At 48.0% G+C, this 18,948-nt stretch overlaps 1 protein-coding gene across 1 annotated transcript in view; it reads right to left on the reverse strand.

The window, feature by feature from the left end:
* Positions 1-18,948, reverse strand: part of gfra2b (GDNF family receptor alpha 2b) — a 158,942-nt gene that overhangs the window by 101,403 nt on the left and 38,591 nt on the right.

An 18,948-nucleotide genomic window follows, 5' to 3' on the forward strand; every position in this document is an offset into this window, starting at 1 on the left:
GATATTTTATTGTCACAGGTACTTACGATACGATACGATAGAACTTTATTTATCCGAGGAGGGAAATTGGTCTGCCAACAGTCTTTATAAAACACAAGATACATGAAACATGAAATTAAGGTGATGAGTGGAGAGGATTGGGGTTGTGCGCAGATTGGGGAGGGGGGAAGGGAGGGGAGTCAGTCTACCCCATGACAGAAGGGGGGGGGAAATTGTACAGTTTGATAGCCACAGGAAAAAACGATCTCCTGTGGCATTCTGTACTGCACTAGGCGTAGTGAAATTCTTTTTAATGCATACAGTGCAGAGGTATGCAAAGTGTCGCTATGTGTAGGGCACCGACAGAGATACTAAAATATTCAATGTTGTTCCTGATGGTCCCTCTTCCTTGTTGGCAGCCCCTACTGAGTCCCTCTTTGTTCTCGCCGGTGGTCCCTGGGAACCCGGGACTACGGCGCGGTGAGTCGGCAACTCTACCGCTGCGCCACTGTGCCGCCCGCCCCTTGACTCCCCAGGGTTCTGTCTCCACCCCTCTAGGCAGCAAGCTACCACAGTTAACCCACCCGTCTCTGAACTACAGGCATCAACCGTAGCACAGCCTACACTCACCGCTTTGGGTGAAGGGGGAAAGAACACAGACAAAAATACTTAGACACACCGGGAATTTATGTCCATAAAAGGCATTGCAGGCAATTCTGTTATATAAAGCAGACCTAAAATAATCAAATCCACAGAGACATCAGCAAATCTTCTTCAAAACATTTCCTTGTCGAGCAATGAATCAGCCATCACTGAAGCAGGTTCGTTCAGTCTGGCAGAATGCCATTTGCTGTTCACGTTCTTCCATAAGCATACTCGTGGATAAAATTAGGTTCAGATGGTTCCACATTTTTCCAAAGGTACATCTCTCATTTCCAATGAGACCCTGAAACCCAAAATAGCCTGGTTTTCACCAGCCATCAATTCCTACTTCTCAAATAAATCTCATTATATGCAGCATCATTATTCTAGCATTTTGTGTCCATCCATCGTGTCGTGGCAATCTTTCCTCTTGCCTCTCAGTCTTAGGTAGGGTTGCCAACTGTCCCATATTAGTCGGGACATCCCCTAGTTTGGGCTAAATTGGTTTGTCCCATACGGGACCGCCCTCGTCCTGTATTAGGCCCGGACGGCGCTGTCGCTGGGGTCCGCAGTAGTCCCGAACAGTGTAGGCCCGGGCACCGCCTAACAGAGGTTGCATAGCAACCCACCTCCCGGCCCGGGCAGCCACCATTGGTGGAGCGGGAGCATGTGGCCGCTGGCTGGGTTGAGGTCATGTGGTGACGTCACCTTGTCCCTTATTTGTGAGTGAGGAAGTTGGCAACCCTAGTCTTAGGCCACATTTGTAGTTCTGCTCGCCCCATTATTTTGGAGTGCATGGAGACTTTGGAAGGGGTTCAGAGGAAGTTCACCATGATATTGTCTGGGTTAGAGGGTCTTAACTATCTATGAAGGGAGGTTGAACAAACTTGGAGTGTTTTCTCTGGAGGCTGAGGATGGCCTGAAAGAAGGTTATCCAGTTATAATGTTTATAATTGTCACAGAACAATGAGGGGCATAGATGGAGCTGGCCTGTCCACATACCATTTTAAAAGACCGTCTTAGATGCACAAATCTGCCCTGTCGAAGCCCTTGGCACTAAGCAAGTCCCAGGCAATATTATATTCGATGCTTTTATACTCAGCACTAAAAGCAATGAACTCATTTTGAACCAGTGAACTCATCATGAACACCAGACTCTGGAACTTTATCAATGGCCGACCTCTCTCTCCGTCGTTCTACAGTTGCAGAGGGCATTCACACAGAGCCCGTCAGTCCAGCACAGTGCCCTGTGTGTTTTAGAGTTACGCCGTGAACAGTCGATCTTTGTCAACCCATCCCTTCCAGTTCAGTTGTTTTTTGGTTTCGTTTAGTGTAGAGATACAGCTCGGAAATAGGCCCTTCGGCCCATCGAGTCCGTACCGACCAACGATCCCCGCACACCAACACACTTGGGATAATTTACACATGCACCAAGCCAATTAACCTACAAACCTGCACGACTCTGGAGAGTGGGAGGAAACCGAAGATCTCGGAGATCTCAGATCACAGGAAGAACGTGCAAACTGCGTACAGACAGCAAGTAGTCGGGATTGAATCCGAGTCTCCGTCGCTGTACACACCAGCCAGCGATCCCTGCTTACACTTACACTATCCTACACACACTAGGGACAATTTACAATTTTAGAAAGGAGGGGAAGAGGAATTTCTTTAGCCAGAGGGTGGTGAATCTGTGGAATTCTTTGCCACAGAAGGCTGTGGAGGCCAAGTCAATGGATATTTTTAAGGGAGAGATAGATAGTTCTTGATTAGTACGGGTGTCAGAGGTTCCAGCCTCAGAGTATGAGGATGGGATAGAAGCACCAATGGTCTACTTGAGTGTGTATGAAGTATCTGCGGATGCTTGTCTAAACCGAAGGTAGACACAAAAGGCTGGAGTAACTCAGCGGGACAGGCAGCATCTCTGGAGAGAAGGAATGGGTGATGTTTCGGGTCGAGACCCTTCTTCAGACTGAAGAAACATCACCCATTCCTTCTCTCCAGAGATGCTGCCTGTCCCACTGAGTTACTCCACCATTTTGTGCCTGTCAATGGTCTACTTCAGTGTGATCCACCATGCGATAGGATTATGGCTGTTCTTCTACCTGTTTCGTTGGCTACCCTTCAAAGCTATTTCATTGACTGCACCCAAGGGGAACATGAAAGGCGGTGTAGAAATACAGGCCTTTTAGATTCTTCTCTTTCTTGTCTGATTCCCAAGTATCGGATTGCCTTCAAGCTCAGAGCACCATCGATATTGGTCGAATGGATTTCTGATAGATCATTGCTTCTCAACCCAAGGCAATGATGAAAGGCATCTTAAACTAGTTCACAGCTCCAGAGATGCTGGGGGAAATGCTGAGATGTCACTCACGCACACACACACTCACACATACACACACACGCACATGCACGCACTCACACATACGCACACACACATACATACGTGCACACCCACACATACACGCACAAACACATACATGCACACACACACATACGCACACACACACACACACATACACACACACACACACACACACACACACATACACATACACACATACACACACACACATACATGCTCACTCACACATACACACTCACACACATACACACACACTCACAAACACACTCACACATACACCCACACATACACGCACAAACACATACATGCACACACACACATACGCACACACACACATACACATACACACACACACATACACACACACACATACACACACATACATGCTCACTCACACATACACACTCACACACATACACACACACTCACAAACACACTCACACATACACACACATATACACGCACACACACATACACACACACATACACACACTCACACATACATGCTCACACACACACACACACACTCACACATACACACTCACACATACATACACACACACATACACGCGCACACACACGCACATACACACCCACACACACACTATGTGCAAACAAGAAGGGGAATTCTAAAGTACAAAAGGGGAGGGTGGAAAAGGAGAAATTTAAATGCGAGCACTCATCCCAATAAACCTTACAGCCAAGCATCCTACAGGCCTGTTGGAGCTAAAGCATTCATAATGTAATGCCAACAAGAAAGTATCTTCAACATAGGAAAACAGCCCAAAGCGTCTGAGAGGGGAAGGTGATCGAGCTCTGCCGTTGTCGGAGCACGATCAAAGACGTTGGCTTTCTGGAGGCAGGGGGTGATGCAACAAGGTGGATGTGGGCTGAGTGAGAGAAATGAGAGAGGAGCCAGCAGCAGAGTCCAGGCCGACAACCAGAGGCAGATGGGAGGAGAGGAATGGACGTCAGAATGGAAGACAACGCCAGAATAAGGAATCAGGGATTTCTCAGGCTAAGTAGCGATCTTGTTCAAACATAAAATGCTGAAGGGTGTGACATAGAAACATAGAAAATAGGTGCAGGAGTAGGCCATTCGGCCCTTCGAGCCTGCACCGCCATTCAATATGATCATGGCTGATTATCCAACTCAGTATCCTGTACCTGCCTTCTCTCCATACCCCCTGATCCCTTTAGCCTCAAGGGCCACATCTAACTCCCTCTTAAATATAGCCAATGAACTGGCCTCAACTACCTTCTGTGGCAGAGAATTCCCCAGATTCACCACTCTCTGTGTGAAAAAAAACTTTCTCATCTCGGTCCTAAAAGACTCCCCCCTTATCCTTAAACTGTGACCCCTTGTTCTGGACTTCCCCAACATCGGGAACAATCTTCCTGCATCTAGCCTGTCCAACCCCTTAAGAATTTTGTGAGTTTCTATAAGATCCCCCCTCAATTCTCTAAATTCCAGCGAGTACAAGCCGAGTCTATCCAGTCTTTCTTCATATGAAAGTCCTGCCATCCCAGGAATCAATCTGGTGAACCTTCTCTGTACTCCCTCTATGGCAAGAATGTCTTTCCTCAGACAATAGACAATAGATGCAGGAGGAGGCCGTTCGGCCCTTCGAGCCAGTGTTCAATGTTCAATGTGATCATGGCTGATCATTCTCAATCAGTACCCCGTTCCTGCCTTCTCCCCATACCCCCTGACTCCACTATCCTTATGAGCTCTATCCAGCTCTCTCTTGAATGCATTCAGAGAATTGCCCTCACTGCCTTCTGAGGCAGAGAATTCCACAGATTCACAACTCTCTGACTGAAAAAGTTTTTCCTCATCTCAGTTTTAAATGACCTACCCCTTACTCTTAAACTATGCCCCCTGGTTCTGGACTCCCCCAACATTGGGAACAATTCATAGGAATCTGAGGGCCAACATTTTTACACAAGGGTTGGTAAGTATATGGAATGAGCTGCCGGAGGACGTAGTTGATGAAGGTACTATCACAACATTTAAGAAACATTTAGACAGGTACATGGTTTAGAGGGCTATGGGCCTGACAGAGGCAGGTGGGACTACTGTAGATGGGACATGTTGGTCAATGTGGGCCGAAGGGCCTGTTTCCACGCTGTATGACTCTATGTTGGAGGAAGGAACTTGCAGGTGCTGGTTTACACCGAAGATAGACATGAAATGCGGGAGTAACTCAGCGGGACAGGCAGCATCTCTGGATAGAAGGAACGGGTGACGTTTCGGGTCGAGACCCTTCTTCATTCTGAAGAAGGGTGGGAAAATGTTCCCGATGTTGGGGGAGTCCAGAACCAGGGGCCACACAGTCTTAGAATAAAGGGGAGGCCATTTAAAACTGAGGTGAGAAGGAACTTTTTCACCCAGAGAGTTTGTGAATTTGTGGAATACTCTGCCACGGAGGGCAGTGGAGGCCAAATCACTGGATGGATTTAAGAGGGAGTTAGATAGAGCTCTAGGGGCTAGTGGAATCAAGGGGAGAAGTCGGGCACAGGTTACTGATTGTGGATGATCAGCCATGATCACAATGAATGGCGGTGCTGGCTCGAAGGGCCGAATGGCCTCCTCCTGCATCTATTTTCGATGTTTCGATGTTTCTATGTTTCTAAGTCACCCGTTCCTTCTATCCAGAGATGCTGCCTGTCCCGCTGAGTTGCTCCAGCATTTTGCGTCTATCTGCACGACTCCATGTCTGGGATTAGTAGACCCAGGAACACTGAGGGGGCAAGTGTTTGGGCAGCAGCAGGATGTAATTGACCGGAGACCACAAAGCTGCGATTATTATGAACTGCTGGAGGGAGCTGGCAGGAGGGAGAGGGGAAGCAGAGAGCTGAGTGTTTGCAAATCACTGAGCGCAGGGCTGGAAGCGGCCACTCACTGGCTGAGTTATATCCCGAGAAGAAAGGAGAAGGATTAATTGAGAATTTCCGTAACAAGGGAAACTTCCGATGAAATAAAAGAGAGGGAGTGCCAATTATTCGTGCCGTTTAATTCTTGAACAATAAAGTTAAACAGATGTAACATAAGACTTTATAACCGCCAAGCTGAGAAATTAATTAGCATTAACGGCGCAAGTGGAGTCTTAACTTCAAAGCTGTGGTTAAAGGAGATTAAAGGAGGATTATTCTTGCTTGCTTTTTTAAAGTTAACTATTTTCCAAGGTCCGGGCATTTGCTTTTGAAGTCATTTTTACATTGAATTGGCCACACCACTGACATCCCCTGACACTAAAAGAAGTGGGTATCATCGTCAGTGAACAAGGGTTATCGACAATTGCAGGGAGCGTATCACAAGAAGCTGGAGTAACTCAGCGGGTCAGGCAGCATCTCAGGAGAGGAGGAATGGGACTCAAAATGCTGGAGTCACTCAGCGGGTCAGGCAGCATCTCAGGAGAGGAGGAATGGGACTCAAAATGCTGGAGTCACTCAGCGGGTCAGGCAGCATCTCAGGAGAGAAGGAATGGCATTAGGGAGTGTTCTCCATTAGCTGGCCAAGTGGGCAGGGCAATGGCAAATGGAAGTGCAACACAAATTTTGAGAAATCAACGCTGTTCGGGTAAACGCACAGAGTCTACTGCCCAGAGTAGGGGAATCGAGAATCAGAGGACATGGGTTTAAGGTGAAGGGGAAAAGATTTCATAGGAATCTGCGAGGTAACCTTTTCACACAGAGGGTAGTGGGTGTATGGAACGAGCTGCCAGAGGACGTAGTTGAGGCAGGGACTATTGCAACGTCTGAGAAACAATTAGACAGGTGCATGGATAGGACAGGTTCGGAGGGATATGGGCCAAACACAGGCAGGTGGGACTATTGTAGATGGGACATGTACAGGAAGGAGCTGCAGATGCTGGTTTACCCCGAAGATAGACACAAAATGCTGGAGTAACTCAGCGTGACAGGCAGCATTACTGGATGGAAGGAATGGGTGAAGTTTCGGGTCGAGACCCTTCTTCAAACTGAGGGTCAGGGCAGAGGGAGACACAGAGATAAGGAAGAGTAAGGTGTGAAAACGAGACATCAAAGGGGATGTGAGGGGTTCAAGGAAAATGTAGAATAGACCAATGTTAGGTACTATTGTAGATGGGACATGTCAGTCAGTGTGGGCAAGTTGGGCCGAAGGGCCTGTTTCCAACCTGTATGACTCTAACACTGAGGGTGGGGAGTGCATAGTGGGAGCCTGGTGTTGGACATAGCAACCTTAAACTCAACCTGCAGCTGGACTAGGGAAATCCGTGAGTCCACAGGTGCGGGAGGTGTAAGGAACAGGAGCGATGGAGACTTGAATATCCACAGATCAGTCTGAAGAAGGGTCTCGACCCGAAACGTCACCCCATTCCTTCTCTCCACAGATGCTGCCTGACCCGCTGAGTTACTCCAGCGTTTTGTGATACCTGAATACCCAACATGCACGCAGTGTTGTTGGCCAGCTGGAAAAATAACGATAAAGATACTCAACTCTTTTATTAGTAGGAAAATAACTGCAGATGCTGGTTCAAATCGAAGGTAAACACAAAATGCTGGAGTAACTCAGCGGGTCAGGCAGCATCCCAGGAGAGAAGGAATGGGTGACGTTTCGGGTCGACCCGAAACATCACCCCATTCCTTCTCTCCTGAGATGCTGCCTGACCCGCTGAGTTACTCCAGCATTTTGTGTCTACCTTCAACACTTTTGTTGTTACATATCAAATCCAATTATCTGTGTTTCTATAGACAATAGACAATAGACAATAGGTGCAGGAGGAGGCCATTTAGGCCCTTCGAGCCAGCACCGCCATTCAATGTGATCATGGCTGATCATTCTCAATCAGTACCCCGTTCCTGCCTTCTCCCCATACCCCCTGACTCCGCTATCCTTAAGAGCTCTATCTAGCTCTCTCTTGAAAGCATTCAGAGATCTGGCCTCCACTGCCTTCTGAGGCAGAGAATTCCACAGATTTACAACTCTGACTGAAAAAGTTTTTCCTCATCTCCGTTCTAAATGGCCTACCCCTTATTATCTTATCGAAACATAAAAGATTATTAAGGGGTTGGACAAGTTAGAGGCAGGAAACATGTTCCCAATGTTGGGGGGAGTCCAGAACCAGGGGGCCACAGTTTAAGAATAAGGGGTAGGCCATTTAGAACGGGGATGAGGAAAAACTTTTTCAGTCAGAGAGTTGTAAATCTGTGGAATTCTCTGCCTCAGAAGGCAGTGGAGGCCAATTCTCTGAATGCATTCAAGAGAGAGTCCCAAAATGTAATTACCAATCCTGAGTGGTACCCAACTGATAACCTTGCCGCATTGTACAGAAACAGTTGCTTTTGTGAAGGCGTTCTGATTTAATGTAGTTGAATGCCGTTCTCTCAGTCAAAAACACGAAACATGCACGATCCTTCGTCACGGCTGCTTGGGAAATTCGGCGACCGTTCCGACGAATTGATCTTGGAAAGGCAGAGCAAGTGGCTGAACAACACCCCGGTTTGTTTGTTTGTACGCCTTCACCTCAGCCAACAACGAACCGTTGCAGATAGACACAAAATGCTCAGTGGGACAGGCAGCATCTTTAGAGAAGACATGGGTTTAAGGTCGAAGGGGGTAAGATTTAATAGGAATCTGAGGGGTACGTTTTTCACACGAAGGGTGGTGGGTGTATGGAATGAGTTTCCAGACAAAGGGAAGGCAATTGAGGCAGGGAATATTGCAATGGTTAAGAAATGATCTGAATATTATCTGAATGGTGGCCGATTAGGAAAAGGGGAGATGCAACGAGACCTGGATGTCGTGGTGCACCAGTCATTGAAAGTAGGCATGCAGGTGCAGAAGGCAGTGAAGAAAGCGAATGGTATGTTGGCATTCATAGCGAGGGGATTTGAGTATAGGAGCAGGGAGGTTCTGCTGCAGTTGTACAGGGCATTGGTGAGACCACACCTGGAGTATTGCATACAGTTTTGGTCTCCTAATCTGAGGAAATACATTCTTGCCATAGAGGGAGTACAGAGAAGGTTCACCAGATTGATTCCTGGGATGGCAGGACTTTCATATGAAAAAAGACTGGATAGACTCGGCTTGTACTCGCTGGAATTTGGAAGATTGAGGGGGGATCTTATAGAAACTTACAAAATTCTTAAGGGGTTGGACAGGCTAGATGCAGGAAGATTGTTCCCGATGATGGGGAAGTCCAGAACAAGGGGTCACAGTTTAAGGATAAGGGGGAAGTCTTTTAGGACCGAGATGAGAACGTTTTTTTTCACACAGAGAGTGGTGAATCGGTGGAATTCTCTGCCACAGAAGGTAGTTGAGGCCAGTTCATTGGCTATATTTAAGAGGGAGTTAGATGTGGCCCTTGTGGCTAAAGGGATCAGGGGGTATGGAGAGAAGGCAGGTACAGGATACTGAGTTGGATAATCAGCCATGATCATATTGAATGGCGGTACGTACAGGCTCGAAGGGCCGAATGGCCTACTCCTACACCTATTTTCTATGTTCCTATGTTTCTAAACAATTAGACAGGTACATGGATAGGACAGGCGAAGAAGGGTCTTGACCCGAAACATCATCTGTTCCTTCTCTCCAGAGATGCTGCCTGGCCCGTTGAGTTACTCCAGCATTTTGTGTCTATCTAAACCAGCATCTGCAGTTCCTTCCTACACAATGAACCCTTGTATATTTCCTTGAACATTGTCTGCTTTGTTCTGTCCAAAGATACCAGAGGAGCAAGATGGACCACTCGACCCTAAAAACCGTAGTACGTCACGGCGGCCATTTTAGTAGGCAGAAACTTGCAGGAACATTTAAAAATAACAACAATCTGTGGATTGATAGATGAGATATATTCTGCATTTTAATGGTATCATCACACATACTGTTCCCCCAAAACACTGATTACACTGCGAGAGGCAGAGCGAACGGCGGGGTTTTGCTTACTAAAATGGCGGACGCTTTGCTTACTAAAATGGCGGACATTGCGTACTACACTTCAGTATAGGCGATTTCAACGGAGAGTGGTCCATCTTGTTCCTCTAGTATCTTTGGCTCTGTCCTTTGTACCCTTCCATATCTCTAGTTCCCCTCTCCCCTGACTCTCAGCCTGAAGATGGGTCTCGACCCATTCCTTCTCTCCAGAGATAGTCCGTTCCACTGAGGTACTCCAGCATTTTGTGTCTAACTTCATTATAAACTCAGCCTGGTTACAAAGCAGACTACCTCAGCAGTGTCGACTGAGCTCTCCGTCGATGGTGAAGGAATGATCTGCAGATGCCGGTTTAAACCGAAGATGGACAAAAAAAGCTGGAGTAACTCAGCGGGTCGGACAGCATCTCTGGAGAAAAGGAATAGGAGACTGAAGGGTTGGGTCTGAAGAATGGTCTCAATAGACAATAGGTGCAGGAGTAGGTCATTCGGCCCTTCGAGTCAGCACCACCATTCAATGTGATAATAGACAATAGACAATAGACAATAGGTGCAGGAGGAGGCCATTCAGCCCTTCGAGCCAGCACCGCCATTCAATGCGATCATGGCTGATCATTCTCAATCAGTACCCCGTTCCTGCCTTCTCCCCATACCCCCTGACTCTGCTATCTTTAAGAGATCTATGTAGCTCTAATTGAATGCGTTCAGAGACTTGGCCTCCACTGCCCTCTGAGGCAGTGAATTCCACAGATTTCTGAGTGAAAAAGTTTTTCCTCATCTACGTTCTAAATGGCCTACCCCTTATTCTTAAACTGTGGCTCCTGGTTCTGGACTCCCCCAACATTGGGAACATGTTTCCTGCCTCTAACGTGTCCAACCCCTTAATAATCTTATATGTTTCGATAAGATCCCCTCTCATCCTTCTAAACTCCAGTGTATACAAGCCTAGTCGCTCCAGCCTTTCAACATACGACAGTCCCGCCATTCCGGGAATTAACCTCATAAACCTACACTGCACGCCCTCAATAGCAAGAATATCCTTCCTCAAATTTGGAGACCAAAACGTCACCTATTCCCTTCCTGTTAAGACATTTCCAGCCTTAAGAAATTGCTTTCCTCTCGGTGAATGCTGTTTCTTTTTGTCCTTTAAGTTTGCCTTTTCTTCCAGAAGGTTCACATCCAATTTCGATGTGAGCTGACCCGATGTCATGAAGTGAGCACATCCAACTGAAGTTCCCACCGGGGAACTGGAAATCAGAATCCTGGAATGTTTTTTTTTTCCTGGGAAAATCAACAACTGCAGATGCTGGGAAATCTAAAACAGACACTCAAAACGTTGGGAATTCTCGGCAGGGCTGGACGCAGTCATGGGAAGAGTCAATGATTCAGGTGGTAGACCTGGTGTCAGGAAAGTGGAGAACAGATAAGAAGAATCCCCTCTGCACCCCCTTCAAATACCCCACATCCTTCATGTAATGGGGTACCAGAACTCCAAATGTGCAGGAAGGAACTGCAATCGCTGGTTTACACCGAAGAAAGACACAAAATGGCGGAGTAACTCAACGGGACGGGCAGCATCTCTGGAGAGAAGGTATGGGTGACTTTTCGGGTCAAGACCCTTCTTCTGAGTGGTCTCAACCCGAAACGTCACCCATTCCTTCTCCCCAGAGATGCTGCCTGTCCTGCTGAGTTACTGAAGACTGAAGAAGGGTCTCGACCCGAAACGTCACCCATTCCTTCTCTCCCGTGATGCTGCCTGACCTGCTGAGTTACTCCAGCATTTTGTGAATAAAAACCTTCGATTTGTACCAGCATCTGCAGTTATCTTCTTATACTCTTGATTTAATGTTGTGTGACTGTCAGCAGTGGTTATAGTCTCATGGTCCCTTCACCATCCCCGGCTTGGGTTATCGTGGTGAGAGTGGTGATGAGATCGGTTGTTGCTGGGCCTGCCATGGGACTCTGCATTAGCTGTGTAATGGGCTGATGCTGAATCAACACCTTGTGGGGAAATAATGCCCAGGGGGCGAGATTGAAAATGACAGCATCCTTCCCCACTTTGCTTATCCTGCAAGTCAACGATGCGGTCCCGCACATGCCAAGTGCCCAATGGGGGAATCCGGAGACTAGCAACAAATTAAGGCAAATAGCCATTAAATCAGACATTACATCAAAGCACTTTGATCTGAATAATTTACATGTAGTCACAAATTAAATGTTGACTTAGACATCAATCGGGAATACTGATGATCAGGTGGTTTTCAGTCGGAATTCTCGGAAGGGCCCCAGTTCTCAGCAACTTGCTGTACAAATTTTCACTCGAACGTGGATGTGTAGAGGATGTTTCCAATGATGGGAGAGTCCAGGACCAGAGGTCGTTGCCTCTGAATTGAAGGACGTTCCTTTAGGAAGGAGATTGGGCAGGAATTTCTTTGGTCCGAGGGTGGTGAATCTGTGGAGGTCATTGTCATGGCGAAGGCTGTGGCGGTCAAGTCAGTGGATATTTTTAAGGCAGGGGTAGATAGATTCCTGATCAGTACGGGTGTCAGGGGTTATGGGGAGAAGGCAGGAGAATGGGGTTAGGAGGGAGAGATAGATCAGCCATGATTGAATGGTGGAGTAGACTTGATGGGCCGAATGGCCTAATTCTGCTCCTATCAGTTATGAACATGAACTTATGAACACTCCTGAGTGAGGGAGCGGGAAGACACAGACGAAGATCCAACAATGGGACACAAAATCACGGAGTCATAGCGTCGTACTGCACAGACACAGGCCCTTCAGCCCACCGTGACCATGCTAGCTATTGTCCCCATCTATTCTAGGAGCAGGGGAAGAGTTGCTGCCTTGGCGCGTTGGAGAGCCGGGTTCGATCATGACTATGGATGCTGTCTGTATGGAGTTTGTACGTTTTCGACGTGACCTACATGGATTTTCACCGGGTGCTCCAGTTTCCTCCCACACTCCAAAGACGTACAAGCTTGTGGGTTAATCAACTTGGAAAAATTGTAAATTGTCCCTTGTGTTACACCAGCACTTTGTGTCTTTTTTTGTTGTTGTAAACCAGCATCTGCAGTTCATTGTGAATCCATCTTGCGTAACTCTGTTTGACACCATCCACTGCCCTTTCAAGAGCCACAAGGATGGGGTAGAGGGTACTGCACCGAGGAGTCCCCTGCTAACTGTTTCTCTCGCGGTTCACAGACTCGCCAGCCGCCTGCCACGTTTGCGGGCTGGAAGAGTCTTTGGTGCACGTGTACACGGAGTGTGTGAGTCTGTGTTCCACGTGTACACGGAGTGTGTGAGTCCGTGTTCCACGTGTACACGGAGTGTGTGAGTCTGTGTTCCACGTGTACACGGAGTGTGTGAGTCCGTGTTCCACGTGTACACGGAGTGTGTGAGTCCGTGTTGCACGTGTACACGGAGTGTGTGAGTCCGTGTTCCACGTGTACACGGAGTGTGTGAGTCCGTGTTCCACGTGTACACGGAGTGTGTGTGTCCGTGTTCCACGTGTACACGGAGTGTGTGAGGTTGCAGCCCCTGGTCCAATACCTACGGGGGCCGCTCCTTGCCTTCTGGCTGAACTTCTCACCCACCACCCTCGTCATTGGACACCCTGTGCGTGGGGGAGAGGGTAGGGCCGAAGATGTCCTGGTTGTGTTGCTCCTGGGCCTGGCCAAGCTGGCCATCCGCGACTCACGGCGCAAGGCGGAAGAGGGCTCTGCCCGAGCCGGCCGCCCGCCCCTTTTCTGGGGTTACGTCCGTGCCCGGGTGGTTTAGTTTAGAGATACAGCGCAGAAACACGGCCTTCAGCCCACCGAGTCCGCGCCGCCCAGCGATCCCCGCACATTAACACCAGCCTACACGCACCTCAGCACAATTTCTGCTTATACCAAGTATACAAACCCAAGCCAATTCACCTACAAACCTGGCTGTCTTTGGAGTGTAGAGAGGGACCACCCGCTATCCATGGGTACCCTGCGGGATTTCCGGGCCCGCCAGGCACCTCAGTAAGGATGGTATAAGAAGGTAACTGCAGATGCTGGTACAAATCGAAGGTATTTATTCACAAAATGCTGGAGTAACTCAGCAGGTCAGGCAGCATCTCGGGAGAGAAGGAATGGGTGACGTTTCGGGTCGAGACCCTTCTTCAGACCCTTGTCAGTAAGGATGGTATTATGCATCCTCAGTAAGGATGGTGATATAGTTGTACAGTAGTTTAATCAGTATATTTGTTTGACTTGTACTATGGTGGTGGGTTTTGTTTTGATTTATTTCGTGCTGTGAATGTTATTGCAAACAAGACAAAGTGGACCCGTTGGGCCCAAACCTCTCCTGCATTGGTGCAGCACCCTCCCCTCCCCTCTCTCCTCAACCCCCCCCCTCTCTTCTCCCCCGCTCCCCCCTCCCTCCTCCTTCCTCCCCCCTCCCCTCCTTTTAAACTTTAAAATGTGAATAACTTTTAAAATATAACACCGATTTCAATAAAACTACTTGCATTATCACTAAAGTGACAACAGTGAGTAAGGTGGGGCTAAAATTGTCGCGCCATCGTGTACCGTTTTGGCTGAAGTTCAGTCACAAACTGCGGCACGGTGGCGCAGCGGTAGAGTTGCTGCCTTACAGCGAATGCAGCGCCGGAGACTCAGGTTCGATCCTGACTACGGGCGCCATCTGTACGGAGTTTGCACGTTCTCCCCGTGACCTGCGTGGGTTTTCTCCGAGATCTTCAGTTTCCTCCCACACTCCAAAGACGTGCAGGTTTGTCGGTTAATTGACTGGGTAAATGTTAAAAAATTGTCCCTACTGTGTATAGGGTAGTGTTAATGTGCGGGGATCGTTGGGCGGCACGGACTCGGTGGGCCGAAGGGCCTGTTTCCGCGCTGTATCTCTAAATCTAAATCTAAAATAGACAATAGACAATAGACAAAGCAGGAGGAGGCCATTCGGCCCTTCGAGCCAGCACCGCCATTCAATGTGATCATGGCTGATCATTCTCAATCAGTACCCCGTTCCTGCCTTCTCCCCACACCCCCTGACCCCGCTATCCTTAAGAGCTCTATCCAGCTCTCTCTTGAATGCATTCAGAGAATTGGCCTCCACTGCCTTCTGAGGCAGAGAATTCCACAGATTCACAACTCTCTGACTGAAAAAGTTTTTCCTCATCTCAGTTCTAAATGGCCTACCCCTTATTCTTAAACTGTGGCCCCTTGTTCTGGACTCCCCCAACATCGGGAACATGTTTCCTGCCTCTAACGTGTCCAACCCCTTAATAATCTTGGGGGTTTCGATAAGATCCCCTCTCATCCGTCTAAATTCCAGTGTAAAAAAAATCAAACAAGATAACAAACGAGAGTTTTAGTATATAGATGATTGATTAAATTAATTTTTGGTTTAGATAAATGAGCCGCGAGGACTAACTCTGAATCATCGGGCACCACATGTTGAGGTCTCCCATTGCAAACCTACACCAGCGGAATGGTGTCTATCCAACATTCCTGAAGAGTTATCGGTTCATAAAAGGAATGTTAATATCTTTGTAACTAGTTGACTGAATGCGTAATTGGGTATTTAGTTAATTGTGAAGAAGTTAATTGGTTCTTTGAGAGGTGTGTTCCTTTAAAGCAGCTTTTTAAATACATGAAAAGCTCTCGCGATTAAAACCTAGGCCGCATCAAGGGAGTGCGATAATCAAAAAAGTAATATGATAATCAGGAATAATTTTTCATTTTAATTTGCAGCGTTGTAATTGGACTCGTCATTTCAGTTCACAATATTTTAAAAGCCTTTCAAATAGAGCTGCTGTCAGCTGCAAAGGCAGGAGCTCGTGGAAAGAATATTCAAAACAAGAGCAGAGAAGAGAAGAGACGGGCTGATCGCGGGAGCAGGCTGCCAGATGACTTAACTAAACTCTGCAGAGATGGATGAGAGGAGATCTTATCGAAACGTATACGATTATTAAGGGGTTGGACACGTTAGAGGCAGGAAACATGTTCCCAATGTTGGGGGAGTCCAGAACAAGGGGCCACAGTTTAAGAATAAGGGGTAGGCCATTTAGAACTGAGATGAGGAAAAACTTTTTCACTCTGAAATCTGTGGAATCTTTCCCCTCTCACCTTAAACCAATGTACCCTGGTTCTTGTGTTTCATTATTTCTAAACAGAAAAAACATTTTCAGTCAGAGAGTTGTGAATCTGTGGAATTCTCTGCCTCAGAAGGCGGTGGAGGCCAATTCTCTGAATGCATTCAAGAGAGAGCTGGATAGAGCTCTTAAGGATAGCGGAGTCAGGGGGTATGGGGAGAAAGCAGGAACGGGGTACTGATTGAGAATGATCAGCCGTGATCACATTGAATGGCGGTGCTGGCTTGAAGGGCCGAATGGCCTCCTCCTGCACCTATTGTCTATTGTGGACATAGCCCAGACCATCACGCAAACCAAACCTCCCCTCCGTTGACTCCAGCTACACGTCACGCTGCCTCGGCAAGGCCTGCAGCATACCCAAGGACCAGTCTCACCCCGGTCACCCCCTCTTCTCCCCGCTCCCACCGGGCAAGAAACGCTGCCTTGCACTAAACATTATTTACCTGCCACTAAATGTTATTCCCTTATCATGTGTCATTGCACTGTAAACGGCTCGATTGTAAGCATGCTTTGTCTTTCCGCTGACTGGTTAGCGCGCAACGAAAGCTTTTCACTGTACCTCGGTACACGTGACAATAAACCAAACTGAGCTAAGAGGCACAGAAGTGTGAAAACACTCACCTCCCGATTCAGGGACATGGAATCATAGAAAGACTGAAATATAGAAAACAGGTGCAAGAGTAGGCCATTCGGCCCTTCGAGCCAGCACCGCCATTCAATATGATCATGGCTGATCATCCAAAATCAGTTCCCTGTTTCTGCTTTTTCCCCAATATCCCTTGATTCCGCTAGCCCTAAGAGCTAAATCTAACTCTTTCTTCCCAGCTGTTATCAGGCAACTGGAGAGCCGCCATGACCTTCCATCTACCTCCTTGGAGACCCTGAGACTATCTTTAATCGGACTTTATCTTGCACTAAATGTTGCACCTTTTATCCTTTATCTGTACATTGTGGACAGCTCGATTATAATCATGTATAGTATTTTCTTTGACTGGCAAACAAAAGTATATCACTGTACCTCTGTACACGTGACAATAATAAATAAACAAAATAATGGGTCTCATGGGTCAGAATAGGAAACTCAAAATGCCTTCATTGGAAGCAGACCACAGTCAGTCTGAAGGAACCAATGATCTTGATTCCAGGGTTTGAACGAGACATTTTAGTCATTCCGTCACCTCCTCAGTCAGAAGAGTCTTACATAGCCGGTTCACAAGCTCTGGGATTCCCTTCTTAGAGCATCCCATCTCCTTCTCCTCCTTAAAACCTACCAGGTCCAAATATCACCTTTAGGCCCATTCTACATTTGCCTGAAGTAGGGTTGCCAACTGTCCCGTATTAGCTGGGACATCCAATATGTTGGGCGAAATTGGTTTGTCCCGTACGGGACCGCCCTTGTCCCGTATTAGGTCCGAGGGGCACTGTAGGCTCAGACGCCTTAGGCCCGGACACTGTAGGCCCGGACACTGTAGGCCCGGACACTGTAGGCCCGGACACTGTAGGCCCGGACACTGTAGGCCCTGACACTGTAGGCCCGGACACTGTAGGCCCGGCCACTGTAGGTCTGGACATTGTAGGCCCCAACACTGTAGGCCCCGACACTGTAGGCCCCGACACTGTAGACCTGGAAGCTGTAGGCCCGGACACTGTAGACCCGGACGCTGTAGACCCGGACGCTGTAGGTCTGGACACTGTAGGTCTGGACAGTGTAGGTTCGGACAGTGTAGGTTCGGACAGTGTAGGCCCGGGCGCCACCTAACGGAAGTTGTGTAGCAACCTGCCTCCCGGCCCGGGAGGCCGCCATTGGTGAAGCGGGAGCACGTGGCCGCTGGCTGGGTGAGGTCACGTGGGACGCGGGGCGGTGACGTCACCTTGTCCCTTATTTGGCAGTGAGATATTTGGCAACCCTAGCCTGAAGCCTCTTGGAACAATCTGCTAGAGTGGGAGCACGTCTTAAATCCAGGTTGTTGTTGTTGCTGTGTGATGAACTAACTGGAATGTTACCATGTGGCTCCCGATGAGAAATAAGTGTTGGATATCAAAAAACATCGGTGACCAAAATGGGGAGCTTCACTCATTTGGAACATTGGATCAACACAGGGTAACACAGGGCATTACAGGTAACACAGGGTAACACAGGGTAACATGGGGGGCAATACAGGGGAACACTGGGCAATACAGGGGAACACTGGGCAATACAGGGGAACACTGGGCAATACAGGGGAACACTGGGCAATACAGGGGAACACTGGGCAATACAGGGGAACACTGGGCAATACAGGGTAACACTGGGCAGTACAGGGTAACACTGGGCAATACAGGGGAACACTGGGCAATACAGGTAACACTGGGCAATACAGGTAACACTGGGCAATATAGGGGAACACTGAGCAATACAGGGGAACACTGGGCAATACAGATCACACTTCAGCAAAATATACAAAATTTCAGTAATCCGATCCTAAGCAAAAAAAGGTCATCAGGTCATAAGTGAAAGGAGTAGAATTAGGCCATTCGGCCCATCAAGTCTACTCTGCCATTCAATCATGCCAGATCTATCTCTCCCTCCTAACCCCATTCTCCTGCCTTCTCCCCGTCACCTCTGACACCCGTACTAATCAAGAATCTATCTATCTCTGCCTTAAAAGCATCCATTGACTTGTGGCCTCCACAGCCGTCTGAGGCGAAGAATTCCACAAATTCACCACCCTCTGACTAAAGAAATTCCTCCTCATCTCCTTCCTAAAGGAAAGTCCTTTAATTCTGAGGCTGTGGCCTGTGGTCCTGGACTCTCCCACTGGTGGAAACATCCTCTCCACATCCACTCTATCCAAGCCTTTCACTACTCTGTACGTTTCAATGAGGTCCCCCTCATTCCGCTAAACTCCAGCGAGTACAGGCCCAGTG

Source organism: Rhinoraja longicauda, chromosome 36, assembly GCF_053455715.1.
Source record: "Rhinoraja longicauda isolate Sanriku21f chromosome 36, sRhiLon1.1, whole genome shotgun sequence".
Lineage (NCBI taxonomy): Eukaryota > Metazoa > Chordata > Chondrichthyes > Rajiformes > Arhynchobatidae > Rhinoraja > Rhinoraja longicauda.